This window comes from Moschus berezovskii, chromosome Y (genome assembly GCF_049115385.1).
Source record: "Moschus berezovskii isolate FMDL1 chromosome Y, NW_MosBer_1.0, whole genome shotgun sequence".
Classification (NCBI taxonomy): Eukaryota; Metazoa; Chordata; class Mammalia; order Artiodactyla; family Moschidae; genus Moschus; species Moschus berezovskii.
Genome location: NC_142489.1, coordinates 14,574,987 through 14,595,130, shown reverse-complemented (window position 1 = coordinate 14,595,130; position 20,144 = coordinate 14,574,987). Strand labels below are relative to the sequence as shown.

At 43.1% G+C, this 20,144-nt stretch overlaps 1 pseudogene; it reads right to left on the bottom strand.

Annotated features, from left to right (window-relative positions):
* Positions 1-13,906: 13,906 nt before the first annotated feature.
* On the bottom strand, positions 13,907-15,531 carry LOC129557940 (chromodomain Y-like protein pseudogene; annotated as a pseudogene).
* Between the last annotated feature and the right edge of the window lie 4,613 nt (positions 15,532-20,144).

Here is a 20,144-nt window from a genome sequence, read left to right as displayed (position 1 = left end):
GCCATTCTGTTTCTTGGCTGCTTTGCATCTCCCTCAGTGGCCCTGAGTGCTCTCTTCCCGCCACTCTTGCATCCTTGGGCTTGATTCTCTGGCTTCAAACTGCCAGCCAGGCCAGTTCTGGCAGTTCGCATGCACTTTTGGGCCAGTGAGTGCAGACACAGACACAGATACATCCAAAACTAAAAGGAAATTTTCACAGATGCAGAACTATACCTTTACTTGTCCAGGATAATGGACTTGGGTAAGGACCTCTCATTTTCTCTGGTGGTTTTCTTCCATTTACTTGTCAATCAAGTTAGTGTCCTCTTCTATCTATACCGTTTATTCTGGAAGGTTACAAAATGTTGGGATATGTTCATGAGGAGGACTGACATGCAAAGAGTTGGGTGGGTTGGAAGTGCTCGTGGTGAACAGCTGAATGAGTGGTGCTATTCTGTATTCCTCCATCATATTGACTTGTTCACAGTGTCAGTCACACTGGCATGATTCCATTCCATGCACTTTCCTTCCAGCAACCACACCAGAATAACATGGGGCTGCGGACTGCACTGACTTTGAGCACCCCATCTCAACAAGCTCTCTCAGAATCATTGTTTGTCAATGTCATGCAGTAATGGCAGGCCCAGTACCCACTCAGGCCCAAGACCTTCTGAGAGAGGTGCCCCTGTGCCTGCTAATTGTGTAATAGTCTGTTTGGAGATATTTTCACTCCCCCTTCCCCTATGGTTATATCCCTGTAGCAGGGAAAGGCCAAATCGGGGCCTCAAAAGGCCAAAGAGAATGTGACAGGACTGTGTCTGAAGCAATATCATGAAGAAGGTACATATGGATCCAAAGGACCTCTGCTGAAACAAGTCACTGAACATGAAGCCCAAAAGGTCAGGTGGCTTCCATTTTTGGCAACACCATAGATTACTTCTACCCACACATACACAGAATCTCCACACAGATCACACCCTGGGGAGCCTGCCTGCCCTGGGCCCACAACTCATGTCTTCATTCTGCAGAAAGTGGCATTCCTCTCCCAAATGTTCCAAGAGGGCATGATTCCAGGCCAGGCCTCCCTAACTTGCTAAATGCCAAGGCTCTCTTTCTGTTGCCCTCATGAGGTTGTGGTAGATCTTCCTATAGTTCAGGATCCCTGCCAGGCTACTAGCCTATGGAGTTCATGAACCATGAATTCAGCTGAAGTTTTGGCTGGGGAACAACCAGATGCCCGCTTAAATTCCAATGTCCTTGTGAGTCTCATGGTGCACATTTCACTCAGGAATACCGTAACAAAATCAGAGATTGTCCTCCAGTGAGACCTTCAGAACCATCCCTCAAGTGCAGAGAGACATTTTCCCTCTCTTCCATCCACAGCCAAGGATGAGATCCCACAGAAAGAAAGGAATATATGTCAGGATTTTTGGCCAAGAAGTGGAACATCTTTGTGATGACTGCTATTCCCTTCTCCCTGAGCCTGAAACGTGAAGGCTCTGAACTGCCTTCAGGGGAATCCAAGTCTCCCACTGTCCTAGGATCCCTTGATGAAAACAGCCCACAAACATTCATTTCAAGTTATTTCTGTCCCTCATTCATCCTACACTTTGTGACCCCATCAACTGAAGCATGCCATGTGCATCAAAAACTCCCAGAGCTTGCTCAAATACTTCTCCATCAAGTGGTGATGCAATATCTCTCTTGCTATTCTTTGGAAAATGGTGATGCCATCCAAACTTCTCATTTTTTGTCGTCCAATTCTCCCTCTGTCATCAGTCTTTCCAAGTATCAGAGTGTTTTACAGTGTCTGTTCTTTACATCAAGTGGCTAAAATACTGAAGTTTCAGCTTCAGCATCTGTCTGAATACTCATGAACAATTTCTTTTAGGATTCACTCGTTTCTTCTACATGCAGTACAAATCTCAACCGTCTTTTCCAACACAATCGATCAAAATATCAGTTCTTTGGTAGTCAGGTTTAAGGTCCAAACCTCACATCGATACCTGACTGCTGGGAAAACCATAGCTTTGAATAGAAGGACCTTTTTCAGCAAAGTAATACCTCTGCTTTTTAATATGCTATCTATATATGTCATAGCTTTTATGACCGCAGTCACCATCTACAGTGATTTTGAAGACCAAGATAGGAAAGTCTGTCATGGTTTCCACTGTTTCCCTATCTCTTTGCCATGAAAAAATTGGGACCAGATGCCATGAACTTCAGTCACTGAATGCTCAGGTTGAAACCAAAATTTTCACTCTCCAATTTCACTTTCATTAAGAGATTTCTTAGTTTCTCTTCACTTTCTGTCTTAATGGTGGTGTCGTCGTATATCTGTGTTTGTTGCTATTTCCCCTGGCAAACTGGATCCCAGCTTGTTCTTCATGCAGCTTGGCATTTCACATGACGCAGTCTATGAAACTAAACAGGTTGACAATATAAAGCCTTGAGTTGCTACTTTGCCTAACTTTGGAAGCAGTCCATTGTTCCCCTTTCATGATAACTGTTGCTTCATTATCTTCATAGAAGTTTCTTAGGAGGAAGGTCAGGTGGTATGATATTCTCATCTCTTGAAGAATTTTCCACACTCCTTGTGTTACACAAGCCAGGTTTTGACATAGTCAATAAAGCAGTGGATGTTTTTTTCTGGAAATTGCTCGCTTTTTTGAGCATACAGTGGGTATGGGCAATTTGATCTCTGGTTCCTCTGCCTTTTATAAATGGAGCTTGAACCTCTGGAAATTCTTCTTTTACATACTGTTGAAAACTTCCTTGGAGAATTCCATGAATTACTTTTTGCTTTATGTGAAATGAGTGCAATTGTGTGTTAGTTCAAAGACTCTGACATTGTCTTTCTTTGGGAATGCGATGAAAAGTGATCATTTTCAGTCCTGTTGCCACTGCTGAGTTCTCCAAATTTGCCTTCATATTGAGTGCAGCACTTTCACAGCATCAAATTTTAGGATTTTAAATATCTCAACTGGATAGTCAACACCTCCACCAGATTTGTTCTCACTAATGTTTCCTAAAGCCTTCTTGACTATGCATTCTAGGATATCTGGGACTAGGTGAGTGATGATACCATCGTGCTTTTCAGGGTTGAACATTTTCTTTGTGTAGTTCTTCCATTTATTTTTGCCACCTCTTCTCATATTTCTGCTTGTCTTTGTTCCCTAATATGTGTGTCCTTTATTGTGCCCTTCATTGCATAAAATCTTCCCCTGGTATATTTAATTTTCTTGAGGAGGCCTCTAGTCTTTCTTATTCTATTGTTTTCCTCTAATTCTTGGCATAGATCAATGAGGAAGATTTTCTTATAAGCCATAGCTATTCTTCAAAACTCTGCATTTAGGTGGGTGTAACTTTCCTGTTCTTGTTTTCCTTCCACTTCTCTCTCTCTCACTTTCTCTCTCTCTTTTTTTTCCTTTTCCTCAGCTGTTTTTAAGGCTTCTTCAGGTAACCATTTTACCTTTTGCATTTCTTTATTCTGGGGATATTCTTCATCGCTTCATTTTGTCCAATGTCACAAACTTCTGCACAAAGTTCTTTCTCAGATCTAATTCCTTGAATCAATTTACGTTTGCAATTGCAATCAAAAGAGATTTTATTTAGGTTACACCTGAATGATCAAGGGGTTTTCCCTACTTTCTTCAATATAAGTATGATTTTTTTCAACGTGTGTTGCTGATCTGAGCCACAGTCAACTCCCAGTATTGTATTGACTGACTGTATAGAGACTTCAGCAATAAGTGAACTGTGAACTTCCAGATGTTCAAGCTTCTTTTAGAAAAGTCAGAGGAACCAGAGATCACATTGTCAACATCCTCTCAATCATCAAAAAAGCAAGAGCGTTCCAGAAAACAAATCTATTTCTGCTTTATTGACTATGCCAAAGCCTTTGACTGTGTGGATCACAATAAATTGTGGAAATTTCTGAAAGAGATGGGAATAGCAGACCACCTGACCTACCTCTTGAGAAACCTATATACAGGTCAGGAATCAACAGTTAAAATTGGACATGGAACAACAGACTGGTTCCACATAGGGAAAGGAGTGTGTCAGAGCTGTTTATTTTCACCCTGCTTATTTAACTTATATGCACAGTACATCATGAGAAACGCTGAGCTGGAAGAAGAAGCTGGAATCAAGATTGCTGGGAGAAATATCAATAATCTGAGTTATGCACATGACACCACCCAAATGGCACAGAGTGAAGAGGAACTGAAAAGCCTCTTGAAGAAAATGAAAGAGGAGAGTGAAAATGTTGGCTTAAAGCTCAACTTTCAGAGAACTAAGATTATGGCATTTGGTCCCATCACTTCATGGAAATGGCTGTGGAAACAGTGGAAACAATGTCAGGCTTTACTTTGGCGTGCTCCAAAATCACTGAAGATGGTGATTATGGGCATGAAAGTAAAAGACGTTTACTCCTCATAAGGAAAGTGATGACTAACCTAGACATTACATTAAAAAGCAAAGACATCACTTTGCCAACAAAGGTCCATCTAGTCAAGGCTATTGTTTTTCCAGTGGTCATGTATGGATATGAGAGTTAAATGGTGAAGAATTTTGAGTGCCAAAGAATTGATGCTTTTGAACTGTGATTTTGGAGAAAACTCTTGAGAGTCCCTTGGACTGTAAGGAAATCCAACCAGTCCTAAAGGAATGATTCTAAAGGAGATCAGTGTTTTGTGATCTTTGAAATGACTGATGCTAAAGCTGAAACTCTAACACTTTGGCCAGTTCATGGAAAGAGTTGACTCGATAGACAATACCCTGATGCTGGGAGGGATTGGGGGCAGGAGGAGAAGGGGACGATAAAGGATGAGATGGTTGGATGGCATCACCCACGCAATGGAAATGAGTTTGAGTAACTCTAGGAGTTGGTGATTGACAGGGAGGCCTGTTGAGCTTCTGTTCATGGGGTGGCAAAGAGTTGGGCATGACTCAGCGACTGAACTGAACTGAACTGAAAGAGATTCTGTATCCTCAACTCCATAGTATATTATCAGTTTGATTTCGGTATTCATCATCTAATGATGTGCATATGTGGAGTCACGTCTCTTGTTGTTGGAAGAGGGTGTATCCAATGACATTAACTTGTCTTGGGAAAACTGTTAGGTTTTGCCCTGGTTTATTTTGTACCCGAAGGCCAAACATGTCTGTTATTTTAGGTAGTTCTTAATTTCCTACTTTTCCATTCCAGTCCCTTATGATGAAAATGTCTTATTTTTTGTGTGTAAGCGCTAGAATGTCCTACTGGTAATCACAGACCTACTCAACCTCAGCTTCACCCTGGCCTTCAGCCCAACTTCCACTTTAACATTCCTGGTCATGACATAGACTTGAATTACAGTACTACTGAATGGTTAGCCTTGAAAATAAGCAGAGATATTTCATTTTTATATTGCAATCAAGTACTGAAATTCACACTCTTTTTATTGATGAGGGTAGCTTCTTCCATTTCTTCTCTAGGTATTCTTGCCCACTTTAGAAGATAAAATGGTCATCTGAATTAAATTTGGCCATTCCACTCAATGAACAAATGGATTGCTGAAACTTTGATCTTCACACTTGTCATCTCCTGTTTGACCACTTAAATTTTACCTTCATCATGGACTTAACTTTGTAGGTTCCTATGAAATATTATTCTTTACAGCATCAAACTTTACTTTTATCACCACTCATATCCACAACACGGTGTTGATCCTCCTTTGGCTCCTTCTCTTCATTTTCTCTGTAGTTACTTCCTCACTGAGTTCCAGAAGTATATAGGACACCTACCAACCTGGAGAGTTCATCTTTCCGTGTCCTATCTTTTTGGCTTTTCATATCTTTCATGGGGTTTTCAAAGCAAGGATACATAAGTGGTTTTCCATTCCCTTCTCCAGTTGAAAACATTTTGCCAGAATTCTCCACCATGTCCAATCCATTCTGGGTGGCCCTACATAGCATGTCTCATAGTTTCATTGAGGTAGACAAGGCTGTGATGTGATCCATTTGAACAGTTTGGTTAGTTTTCTGTGATTGTGCTTTTCATTCTCTCTACCCTCTGATGGATAAAGACAAGAGGCTAATGAAAACTTCCTGATGGGAGAAACAGACTGAGTGAGCCTCGGTCCGGCTCTGATATATGTGACCATATTCAGTGAATCTTTAATCCAATTTAATCTTGTGGGTTTGGTTGTTTTCAGGCCTTGTTGTTTTAACTGAGCCCAAACTATCATATGGGAACTCCTTCAAAAGGATTTGAGCAAGCACTCTTTTATTCAGTGCCCATGACCCCTCTGCATCCCACTCTCTGCCGGAGACTCCTGGACACTAACAAGCAAGTCTGGCTCAGTCTCTTTTGGGGACACTGCTCCTTATTCTTGACTCCTCGTGCATGCAATGTTTTGTGTGTGCCCTCCAACAGTCTGTTTCACTCCTGTGGAAATTGTATATTCAAATCCTACTGGCCTCCAAAGTAAAATTCCCTGGGTTTCTCAGTCCCTTTGCCAGATCCCCAGGTTGAGAAAATTGTAGGAGTACTAGAACTTCCTTAAATGTACAAAACTTTCTTTGGAAATATCATCCTTCAACTTGTGCATTGTGTGCTAGGCGGCTTTATGCTAGCTTGAAAGGTGACTTCCTCTGAGAGAGATTATGTCACAAACTGCATGACCAGGTCTGCAGCAGCCAGAGCCTCTCTTCCCTGTCAGACCGCCTCTTCAGGAGACCCTCAATCATTTAAATGCATTTCTGAATCTGTCTCTGTGCAGTTTCTGGGTATAGGTGCACAAAATGTTTTATTGAGCACTTGAGACATCGCTGGTATTTATTGATTCTAAATGCAAATTCACTGCTCCTACATTCTTGTTAGGAGTTTTCCTTTGCCCTTGGACATCTATTGTTGTTGTTTTTTTGTGGGACCCAATATTCTCCTCTCAAGCCCTTAAGAAACAAGCTGTAATTTTGGAGTTCTAACTAGGAACGCTGGGCTGGAAGAAGCACAAGCTGGAATCAAGATTGCTGGTAGAAATATCAATAACCTCAGATATGCAGATGACACTACCCTTATGGCAGAAAGTGAAGAGGAACTCAAAAGCCTCTTGATGAAAGTGAAAGAGGAGAGTGAAAAGGTTGTCTTGAAGCTCAACATTCAGAAAACAAAGATCAGGGCATCTGGTCCCATCACTTCATGGGAAATATTTGGAAAAACACTGGAAACAGGGTCAGACTTTATTTTTGGGGGGCTGCAAAATCACTGCAGATGCTGATTGCAGCCAGGAAATTGAAAGACGCTTGCTCCTTGGAAGGAAAGTTATGGCCAACCTTGATGGTATATTAAAAAGCAGAGACATTACTTTGCCAACCAAGGTCCTTCTAGTCAAGGCAATGGTTTTTCCCGTGGTCATGTATGGATGTGAGAGTTGGACTGTGAAGAAGGCTGATCGCCGAAGAATCGATGCTTTTGAACTGTGGTGCTGGAGAAGACTCTTGAGAGTCCCTTATACTGCAAGGAGATCCAACCAGTCCATTCTAAAGGAGATCAATCCTGGCTGTTCATTGGAGGGACTGATGCTAAAGCTGAAACTGCAATACTTTGGCCACCTCATGCGACGAGTTGACTCACTGGAAAAGACTCTGATGCTGGGAGCGATTGAGGGTAGGAGGAGACGGGGACGACAGAGAATGAGGTGGCTGGATGGCATCACCGACTCTATGGACATAAGTTTGAGTGAACTCCGGGAGCTGGTGAGGCTTGGCGTGCTGTGGTTCTTGGGGTCACTAAGAGTCGGACACTACTGAGCGACTGAACTGAACTGAACTGAACTGAAGGTTGATCATAACTTTCCTTCCAAGGAGTAAGTGTCTTTTAATTTCATGGCTGCAATCAGCATCTGCAGTGATTTTGTAGCCCCAAAAAATAGAGTCTGACACTGTTTCCACTGTTTTTCCATCTATTTCACATGAAGTGATAAAACCAGATGCCATGATCTCTGTTTTCTGAATGTTGAGCTTCAAGCCAACTTTTTCACTCTCCTCTTTCACTTTCATCAAGAGGCTTTTGAGTTCCTCTTCACTTTCTGCCATAAGGGTGGTGTCATCTGCATATCTGAGGTTATTGATATTTCTCCCGGCAATCTTGATTCCAGCTTGTGCTTATTCCAGCCCAGCGTTCCTCATGATATACTCTGCATAGAAGTTAAATAAGCAAGGTGACAATATACAGCCTTGATGTACTCCTTTTCCTATTTGGAACCAGTCTTTTGTTCCATATACAGTTCTGAATGTTTCTTCCTGACCTGCATAGATTTCTCAAGAGGCAGGTCAGGTGGTCTGGTAGTCCCATCTCTTTCTGAATTTTCCACTGTTTGAAGTGAAGTCCTAATTCCGTGACGAAGTCTTCTCTCCAGTTTTTGATACAGTAAATACAAGCCATTTCCCACTTCATGGAATCCATTCTTTGTTTTGGGATATGCTTTCAGAAATACAACAAACTCTCTACTTCATGAAGAAACAGTGGTGCCCATATGTTCACTTGTGCAATAGAGATAGTTCCAATTTCATACTGGTTTTCCATGTCTTCAGAAAGCAGTGCTAAGATTTTCATGTGTGAAATTTATAGAACTTCACACTTAATAGTAGAGAACCACCACCTAGATTCATGTATGAGGTGTAGACTAGTCTACATTTTACATTAAAAAAAAAAGCTTCCAGATTTACTTAAAATGAAGGAAAAAATGCAGTATATCATGGAGTAAAACAAGCATCACCATATTTGCACGTTAAAATGTAGGTAATTCTCCATTTGAGTTCAATTCAGTCCAGTCTCTTAGTCATGTTCAACTTTTGCGAACCCATCAACTACAGCTTGTCTTGCTTCCCTGTCTATCACCAACTCCCTGAGATTACTCAAACTCATGTCCATCGAGTCGGTGACACCATTTATCCACCTCATCTTCTGTCATCCTCTTCTCTTATTGCCTTCAATGTTTCCCAGCATCAGGGTCTTTTCCAATGAGTCAGTTCTTTGTATCAAGGGTCCGGATTATTGGAATTTGTGCTTCAGCATCAGTGCTTCCAATGTATATTCAGGACTGATTTCCTTTAGCCTCCTTGCAGTCCAAGAGACTGTCATGGGTCTTCATCAATGCCTCATTTTAAAGGCAATTCTTCCATGCTCAGTTGTCTTTAAAGTCTAAATCTCACATCCATACATTACTGCAGGAGAAACCATCGCTTTGAAGAGGTGGATCTTCGCTGGCAAAGCAATGCCTCTGCTTTTCAATAGGCTGCCTAGGTAGTTCATAGCTATTAATCCAAGTACCAAGTGCCTTTTAATTTTATGGCTGAAGTCACAATCTGCAAATATTTTGGAGCCCCCCAAAATAAAGTCTATCAGTATTTCCGTTGTTTCTCCACCCATATTTTAAGCAGGAATGGGACCATATGTCATGATCTTAGTTTTCTGAATGTTGAATATTAATTCAAAATTTTCACTCTCCTCTTTCATTTTCATTAAGAGGTTCTTTATATCTACTTCATTTTCTGCCATAAGAGTGATTTCATTTGAGGCTGTTGATATTTCTCGCAGCAATCTTTATTCATGCTTGTGCTTCTTAATGTCCGGTATTTAGCATGTTGTACACTACATATGAACTATGGATGGAGGTTTGTGACATTCTACAGGAGACAGGAACCAAGACCATCCCCAAGAAAATGAAAAGCAAAAAAATCAAAACAGCTGTCTGAGAAAACCTTAACAATGTTCTGTGAAAAAAAAAAAAAAGAGAAGCCAAAAGCAAAGGAGCAAAGGAAAGATTTATCCATTTGAATGCTGAGGTGCAAAGAATAGCAAGGAGAGTTAAGAAAGTCTTCCTGAGTGATCAATACAAAGAAATAGATAGGAAAAATTGAATGAGAAAGACAAGAGTCCCTTTAAGAAAATTTGAGATACCAAGGGACTGCAAAGAAGGGCTCAATAAAGAACCGAAATGGTATGGACCTAATGAAGCAGAAAATATTAAGAAGAGCTGCAACAAATACTCAGAACTCTTCAGAAAAGATCTTTACCACCTATATAATCACAATGGTGTGATCATGTACACTCACCTAGGGCCAGACATCCAGGAATGGGAATTCAAGTGGGCTTTAGGAAATATCACTATGAACAAAGCCAGTGGAAGTGACAGAATTCCAGTTGAGGCATTTCAAATCCTAAAAGATGATGCTGTGAAAATGTTGCACTCCACATGTCAGCAAACTGGGAAAACTCAGCAGTGACCACAGGACTGGAAATGATCAGCTTTCATTCCAATCCCAAAGAAAGGCAGTGTCAAAGAATGCTCCAAACTACCGCAAAATTCCACTCACCTCATGCGCTAGAAGATAATGTTCAATATTCTCCAAGCCAGCATTCAAAAACGGGTGAATCGTGGATTTCCAGAAGTTCAAGGTGATTTTAGAAAAGTCAGAGGAACCAGAGATCAAACAGCTAACATCTGCTGGATCGTCGAAGAAGCAAGCGAGTTCCAGAAAAACATCTCTTTCTTTTTTATTCCCTATGCAAAAACCTTTGACTGTGTGGATCTCAATAAATTATGGAAAATTCTGAAAGAGATCGGAATACCAGACCACCTGACTTGGCCATTGAGAAACTTGTAAGAGGTCAGGAATCAATAGATAGTATTGAACATGGAACAACATCCTGGTTCCAAATAGGAAAATGAGTATGTCAAGGCTGTACTTTCACCCCCCTTATTTAACTTTTATGCAGAGTACATCATGAGAAACGCTGGGCTGAAGGAAGCACAAACTGGAATCAAGATAGCTGGGAGAAATATCAACAACCTCAGATATGCAGGTGACACCACAATTATGACAGAAAGTGAAGAACAACTAAAGATTTTCTTGATTAACATAATGAGGAGAATAAAAACCTTGGCTTAAAGTTCAACTTTTATCAACTCAGATTATGGCCTCCAGTCCCATCACTTCTAGCAAATAGGTGGGGAAAGAGTGGCTGCCAATATTTTTTTTTTCCCCCAGGGGGTGGCTCCAAAATCATTGCAGATGGTGATTGTAACCATGAAATTAAAAATGCTTACTCCTTGGAAGGAAAGCTGTGATCACCCTAGACAGTATAATAATAAGCAGAGACCTGATTTGCCAATAAAGCTCTCTTTAGTCAAGCTGTCGTTTTTCCAGTAGTCATGTTTGGATGTGTTATTTGGACTATAAAGAAAGCTGGGTGCCAAGAATTGATGCTTTTGAACCATGGTGTTGGAGAAGACTCTTGAGTGTCCATTGGACTCCAAGGATATCCAACCAGCCAATCCTAAAGGAGATCAGTCCTGGATGTTCACTGGAATGACTGATGTTGAAGTTGAAACTCCAATACTTTTGCCACCAGATTCAAACAACTGATTCAATGGAAAAGATCCTCACAGTGTGAAAGATTGAGGGTAGGAAGAGAAAGGGATGACAGAGAATGAGGTGATTGGACAGTATCACCAATTCAATGGACATGAGTTTGGGTATACTCAAGGGGTTGATAACGGACAAGCAGGTCTGGCTTTCTTCAGTTCATGGGGTCACAAATAGTCGGACATGACTGAATGACTGAAGTGATTATTCCATTTACAATTTAAATAAGCACGGTGACAATATGGACAGCACGATGTGGGTGAAGCTGTCCTGCTTCCAGACCACGATATCTCGGTACCTGTAGGGGCTCTCAGTCTGCTTCACGCTGAAGCACAGCCGCTTGTCAAAGGGCTGGTCTCGCCTGTCCTTGATGAACTTCCTCTTGCCGGCTGTGACGCCCCTGACAAATGTCTGCAGGGTGGTGGTCCTGATTGCCATCAGCATGTCCGTGAATAGTGAGTTGCCTTTCCTGTTCACCGTCAGCCCCATAGTCATGCCCGAATTCAAGGGCCAGACACCTGTGGCACCAAGGGTATCAGGGTGCCCCATCCGCACCCGCTCAGCCCCTGGACCCAGGAGGTCCCCGACCAGATTCTGGGATGATGCCTCCAAGGCCGGGGAGTTCTCCCGTCCCTACTGCAAGGGGTCCGGCTTCTCAGGGCTCTCGTCCTGAAAGCCGTCCACCCGACTCTAGTTCTTGATGGAGCACTTGGGCACGAGCATCTTGATGCCTGATCGAGCCCGGTCCATGTTGTTTCGGGGTCCAGGCCCTGCTTGGGGATCTTCGGAACATCAGGCTGACGATAGACAGCGGGCTACTCTTGGCCTCATGCCCCTTGCCAACAACTAGTGCTCTGGGGCGGGGGGCCTTGAGAAGCTGCTCTTGCTGCATCTGGAGATCTGCTTCTGGGCATGGTTCAGGGAGGTCTGGTTACATCTGCTGAAACTGCCCTACTTCTGTTTCTTGCTGAGGCACCGTTTGACGTCGTGAATGTGATACTTGCTGTACAACAGGTGCTGCTCAAGAGGCCCTGAGCAACCCTATATATCCCCCTCCCCATGGGGTGGCACCCTTATTCTTTTTTCTTTTTTGAAAGAGTTAAAAAATCTTAGTTTTATGCAACCCATTTTCACAGCTGAGTACTTATTCTATAAAAAGTTTACAGATTGTTTAGTTTACATATATATTTGAAACTACAGAATGAAAAAAGTGGGTCCCACTGCTCCAAAAATACTTCATTGACCAAGCCACGTAAAGGCAGATTTGCACTCTGTAAGCTCTCCACGAGGCCGAGAGGTGGTCAGTTCGAAGTAGAAACTTCAAAACTGTACAAAAATATGGTTTTGATTTCATTTCACTCTTCGTACATTCAATATGATTGCAAGCTTAGAAGCCTGCCAGGGGGACAGGCTTCTGGAATCGTCCCCACCTCTGGTGGCAATGTGGATGTCTAGATACACAGGACACATTGACAGCATCCACTACTTGGTATATTGTGGAGACGTGAAAGCCGAGACCAAGAATATGAAAAGTTGATATAATTTGGAAGTTCTCTTAAAAAGGAGGTTCTGCATTTAACAGTGTGCCAACAGAATTTTAACTTATTAAATAAAATATAATCTAAGTGAACCTAAAAATAACACTTTATACACATAAAAATACATCTTATTTGTGGTGCAAGTAGGAAACCAAAACTGTATATAAAGTAGGAGTTCTAACACAGCACCCAGAAGTACTTAAATAGTTATTTTTCAAAGGGTCAGAAAAACTCATGGTAAACATGCCAACTTGTAACTTAAGATACCATACTGAAGCTACTGGTGATTCACTGATACTGCAAAACAAGCTTTGCCCTAGAGAGAGTGGTTTCCTCCTGCTAACTGGGTAAGAATCAGACCTTTCCAAAAGAGCAAAGAATCAGTTGATATCTCAGCATGAATCCTAGGCTTCCTTTATTTTGGGGATATGTCCATCAGTGGCTCTTTAGCCAGAAATATTTATCCTAAAAGATAAGTCTTCCATTTGATTTAGAATTTTCTATCTCTGAGGCTTTGGACCTCTTAGAGATAAGGCACACCGCAGATCTTACCATTTGTCTCAGTTTGGGGCGGGGATGACGAGGTTCACTAACACCTCTTTCTTTTCTTCTAGAAGGAAATGAAACAAGGAAAACAAACATTATGTGAGACTTTTCTGAAATCCAATCTAAAAAATGACAATTTTCTCTAGAGTACTAGCCGAAGATAACAAAAATCTTGAGCTTCAAAGAGCAGCCCGGAGTTCACGTTTATACTTTTACACTTTTGTGTGTATTAAGTATAAAATAATGATGCTTGGACAGAGGACTTTTGTACTTATTTATTTTAAGGTTACAGTACTTAAAAAGGGGCTTGACAATAAACAGCTTGGCTTTTCTCAAGTCCTGCTTCCCAGCGGGAGCTCCGGGAGAGCCTGGCCCAGGCTGTGAGGTCTGGCACGGTGTAGGCCTAGTGAGGTCATGCGGCCCCACCATCAGAATTCATCGATCTTCCTCTGCAGATACTTGAGCATGGAGTCCATGCCCTGTGCTGAGCCCCAGATCTTCTTCACCACCTCGCATTCCCACTCGTTTGCCTGCTCCAGCTCCAGCCTGATGTGGCAGTACACAAGGGCCTTGGATTCCTCAAGCATGACGGGATTGCAGGAGGCGAGCTCTTTGATGCAGACCATGACCTCCTGGGGGAAGGTCCCAGGCCAGAACACCTGGGAGACCAGTCCTTTACCGCAGGTCTCCTGGGCCATTAGCTTCCACCCACTGAGCAGCATTTCATTCGCAGATGCTCCTCCCATAATCTTGGGGAACGTGACGGTGGATCAGCCATCTGGACTCTGTCCGAAGGTGGTATAGGGAGTCTGGAACCACGCCTTGTCATTGGCCCAGACCATATCACAGAGAGGCAGGATGGATGCTCCTAGCCCAATGGCCGGGCCATTCACGGCTACGATAATCGGTTTCTTGAACTGAATGATGGTGTTCACAAAATTTCTGATGTCCTGGGCCATCCTGGTGCTCTCCCTCTTGTGGTCATCCGTCAGGCACCATATGAAGTAGCTGAAGTCCAGGCTGCAGCAGAAGACGCTTCCCATGGCACTGAGCAGTACCAGCTTGCTGTCGTCCGCCACAGCCCTGCTCAGCATGCACTGCAGCTGCTGCATCACCTATGGGTTGAGCGAGTTGTGCGCAGATGACTTGGTGGACAGCACGATGTGGGTGAAGCCATCCTGCTTCTGCACCAGGGTATCCCGGTACCTGTAGGCGCTCTCCCTCTGCCGCACGCTGAAGCTCAGCCACTTGTCAAAGTGCTGGTCTCAGCTGTCCTTGCTGAACTCCCTCTTGCCGGCCGTCACGCCCCTGGCCAACGTCTGCAGGGTGGTGGTTCTGTTGGCCATCATTGAGTCCCTGAACGGGGAGGTGCCTTTGCTGTTCACGGCCAGCCCTTTGGCCATGGCCTCCATCATGGGCTGGACGCCTGCGGCAACAGCGGGTGTATCAGGGGCCGGCTTCCAATCCGTGCCCACTCCGCCCCTGACCGGCTTCTTGGCCGCCTCCTCCATGGCTGGCGAGTCCTCCGGCCCCGGCTCATGGGGTCCAGCTTCTCGGGGCTCTCGTCCTGAAAGCCGTTCACTGCGCTCCTGCTCTTGATGGGGCTCTTGGGCACGAGCATCTTGATGCCCGACCGGGCCAGGTCCTTTTTTTTGTGGGGAGGCCAGGCCCCGTGCGGGGCTCTTCCGGAACTTCTGGCTGGCGGCAAACAGTGGGCTCCTCTTGACCTCGTGCTCCTTGCCCACTAATAGTGCTCTGTTGGTAGGGGGGGGGTGCGGCTGGAGAAGCTGCTCTTGCTGCATCTGGACATCTGCTTCCGGGCACTGTTCGGGGAGGGCCCGTTGGTTCTGGTGAAGCTGCCCTTCTTCAGTTTCTTGCTGTGGTGCCAGTTGAAATCGTGGATGTACTCTTTGCAGTTCACCAGGTGCTGCTCTGGCTCCCAGGTGTCCTCGCTGTCTTAGCCTATACACCGAGCCAAGTATTCTGTCTTCCCTTTCTTGGTTTTCCTTTTGTCAAGGATGCTTTCAGCGTCATACTGCTCCTCCTAGGCCATGGCGGGGAGTGGGGAGCATGGTGTGGTGCAGGGCCAGCTGGCGAGGCGCTGGTCAGGGGGCGGCCCATACTTTGCTCCAGTCGGGTCCTGGGGAAGCTGCTCTTCCTGCTCTGCGCTCCGCTGTGCAGGGCGGGCCGGCCGGCGGGAACTCATTCCCGCCATTGTGGGACACTGTCCGCGTCGGTGCAGGTGCAGCTAAAGGACAGCACCCTCTGAGGCACACTCTTCAAAGAACCTTGAAGACTATTTCATTCTGGACCACCTATCAGTAGACTTCCATGCCACATCTTTTTCTCAGTGTTCACGTAGCTCTCATCAGTGTTCTAGATTCCAGTGTGCAACAGCTGTCTTCAGACATTGAGAATAAAGTGTATAAACGTGTCCTTGCTCCACTTGGAGCTACCTTTTTCGAATTTTTAGACACACTGTGATTTGCTTCAGAGGCCCTGAGCAGCCCTATATATACTCCTCCCCAGGGGGACATACCCTTATGATTTATGATGTTGGCAAGTCACTTCCCCAGGCAATGGTGGCCCTGGTGGAGCATTGACAGCACACAGCCCTAACCTGAAACCTCTAGGAGAGGATGGGTAGAAACTCAGATGGTTGGGTGGGATCAAAGAGGAATTTTGATGCCACTGATGAGAACTCGAAGCTCACCTGCCATCCGCACCACCCCCGCCCTCACTCAACACGGATGTGTCACATGTCGGGTATAGTGTATCTCCTCCAAACCTGGCTTCACAGCCACATTATTTAGGCTTTTATTCTTTTCTCTATCACAATTCACCATTATCTCATTTTTAATATCTCGCCTAAACTCCCTCCTTGAAATGTAGGATGTACGAAGTGTCTGTGGCAAGGAAAATCATTGCCCTTTCTTCAGAAAATCTTGTGTTAAGGCACATTTTAAACCATTTAATTCCTTGCCACCTACAAGAAAACTTCCATCCCATGACATTTCGCACTCTTCAGGTAGCTCGCCTCAGTATTTTCGTTTCTAGTCTGAAAGCCCTGTCTTCAGGCTGTGAGGATGTACTGTATGCATTTGTCCTTGCTCCACTTGGAGCTGTCATTTCTCATTTTGATAAGGTGCAGCGGTCTGCTCCAGAGACCCTGAGCACTCCTATATATACAGCTCTCCAGGGAGCCACACCCTTCTGCTGTATGAGATCAATAAGACAGGTCCAAAGTCAGTGGTGGCCCTGGCTGAGACTTGACATCAAAAAGCCCTATGGTGACAACACTATGGGAGGTTGTGGAGAACTTCAGATTGTTTGCTGGGATGATAGAGGCATTTTTCATGCCCCTTAGGAGCCCGAGCAACTCACCTGCCATCCTCATCTCTCTCAAACTCCACACTGATGTGTCACATGGCAGGGGTAGTGTGTCTCCTCAAACCTGGGTTCACAGCCACACTAGTCAGGCTTTCATTCTGTTCTCACTCACCATTCACTATTATCTAGATTTTAAGAACTTGCCTAAAATCCCACCTTGATAATAGGTTGTATTGAAGTTTCTGGGGAAAGCTACACTTGGAGCGGGCTTTTGCCAGTTTGAAGGTTCCAGAGTTCTGCTCAAGAGGCCCTGAGCAACCCTATATATCCCCCTCCCCACGGGGCCACACCCTTATTCTTTTTACTTTTTTGAAAGAGTTACAATTTGTTAGTTTTATTCAACCCATTTTCACAGCTGAGTATTTATTCTATACAAAGGTTACAGACTGTAAGTTCCTATATATATTTGAAACCACAGAATGAAAAGAAGTGGGCCCCACAGGTCCAAAAATACTGCATCGACCAAGGCAAGTAAAGACAGATTTGCACTCTGCAAGCTCTCCGTGAGGCCAGGAGGTGGTCGGTTCGAAGTAGAAACTTCAAAACTGTACTAAAGTACGGTTTTAATTTTATTTCACTCTTCATAAATCCAATATGATTGCAAGTTCAGAAGCCTGGCAGGGGGACAGGCTTCTGGAATCCTCCCCACCCCTGGCGGCAATGCATTCGTCTAGGTAGACAGGGCACTCTCGGACAGCATCTGCTACTGGGTATATTGTGGAGACGTGAAAGCCGAGACCAAGAATATGAAACGTCGATATAATATGGCAGTTCTCTTAAAAAGGATGTTCTGCATTTAACAGTGTACCAACAGAATTTTAACTTATTAAATAAAATATATTCTAAATGAACCTAAAAATTACACTTTATACACATAAAAATACTTCTTATTTGTGGTGTAATGCATTGATCATATCTGCAAGTAGGAAATCAAAACTGTACATAAAGTAGGAGTCTCACCCAACAACAAGAAGTATTTATATAGTTATTTTTCAAATGGTCAGAAAAACTGATTATAAACCTACTAACTTATTTACTGAAGCTAGCTGGTGACTCACTGATACTTCAAAACAAGTTTTGCCCTAGAGAGAGTGGTTTCCTCCTGCTAACTGGGTAAGAATCAGACATTTCCAAAAGAGTGAAGAATCAGTTGATATCTCAGCATGAAGATAGGTGTCGTTTACTTTGGGGGTATGTCCATCAGTAGCTGATTAGCCAGAAATATTTATCCTAAAAGATAAGTCTTCCATTTGATTTAGTATTTTCTATCTCTGAGGCTTTGGACCTCTTAGAGATAAGGCACACCGCAGATCTTACCATTTGTCTCTGTTTGGGGCGGGGATGGCGAGGTTCACTAACACCTCTTTCTTTTCTTCTAGAAGGAAACGAAACAAGGAAAACAAACATTATGTGAGACGTTTCTGACATCCAATCTAAGAAAAGACACTTTTCTCTAAAGTACTAGCCAAAGACAACAAAAATCTCGAGCCTTGAAGAGCAGCCCAGATCTCACCATTCTACTTTTACACTTTTGAGTGTATTGGATATAAAATAATGATGCTTGGACAAAGGAGTTTTGTACTTATTTATTTTAAGGTTACAGTACTTAAAAACTGCTTGGCAATAAATAACTTGGCTGTTTTCCAGTCCTGCTTTCCAGCGGGAGCTCCGGGAGAGACTGGCCCGGGCTGTGAGGTCTGGCATGGTGTAGCCCTGGTGAGGTCAGGCGGCCCCACCATCAAAACTGTTAGCCTTTGATTGGATTCCTTTTTTTACTTGAATGCAAAGTTTATTTGTTACTCAGGTATCTCTTGACTTTCTAAATTTGCATTCCATTCCTCTCTTTTGAAAAGGACATCTTTTTTGGGGTGTTAATTCAAAACCATTTTGTAAGTCTTCATGGAAATATTCCTCTTCAGCTTCTTCAGCATAACTGGTCAGGATACAGACTTGGGTAACTACCATTTTGAATGATTTGTCTTGGAAGTGAACAAAGATCCTTCAGCCTGTAAGCAGTCTCTTGATCTGTCACCTTCATCTCTTCATCAGCTGTGGAAATACACATATATATCCACATGGAAAAAACACAAAAGCACAGGCCACAAACTCACACTTGTAGACACACACAAATGTTCAAGGCACAGGGAAACAGGAAAATTAGGAACATATGTGTTCTGCAGCTCAAGAACCGGTGCTTCATATGAAATATAGAGATTTCCATGTTTTTATGGGAAAATATCAATTCTGATAACAAATACGAAATATAGAGAAGCTCAACATCCACGATGGAAAATGAGCACATAGCTTTTAGTACAGTAAATACAGAACATTACACATTTCATGGAAGAAACTCTTTCTTCTGCTATATGATTGAGAAATGTAAAGATTCTCTACGTTATGAAGAAACAATGGTGTCCAGATTTTCATTTGTACAATACAGAAAATTGAAATTTCATACTGCTTCTCCTTATCTTCAGAAAGCCAGTGTCAAGATTTTCATATGTGAAATATGCATACTTCCACATTGAATGGTAGAGAAACACCACCCAGGTTTTCATACATGAGCTGTAGAAAATTCCACATTTCCCCTAAGAAAAACTGCTTCCATATATTCATGAATGACCATGAAATTGCAATATACCCTGTATTAAAACTAGTATCACTATATTCACATGTAAAAATGTAGCTGATTCTACCTTTGAATTTAGTTCAATTCAGTATCTGGATCATGTCTAACTCTTTGCGACCCCATGGACTGTAGTACGCCACGCTTCCCTGTCCATCACCAACTCCCAGAGCATACACAAACTCATGTCCATTGAGTCAGTGATTCCTTCCACTCATCTCATCCTCTGTCGTCCTCTTCTGCTTCAGTCGTCAATGTTTTCAACCATCAAAGTCTTTTCAAATAAGTCAGTTATTCTCATCAGGTGGCCAAATTATTGGAATTTCACCTTCAGAATCATTCCTTCCAAAGAATATTCATGATTGATTTCCTTAAGCCTTCTGAAGGCCAAGAGACACTTAGAGTCTTCAGCAAAACTAGTTTTAAATCATCAATAATTGGGCACTCAACTATCTTTAGAGTCCAACTCTCACATCTATACATGACTGCTGCAAAAAACGTAGCTTTGACTATGTGGATATTTGTTGGCAATGCAATGTTTCCGCTTTTCAATGTACTGTCTAGTTTGGTCATAGCTTTGTTCCAAAGAGTTCATCTTTTAATTTTGTGGTGCAGTTAGCATCAGCAGTAATTTTAGAGCCCCTCAAATA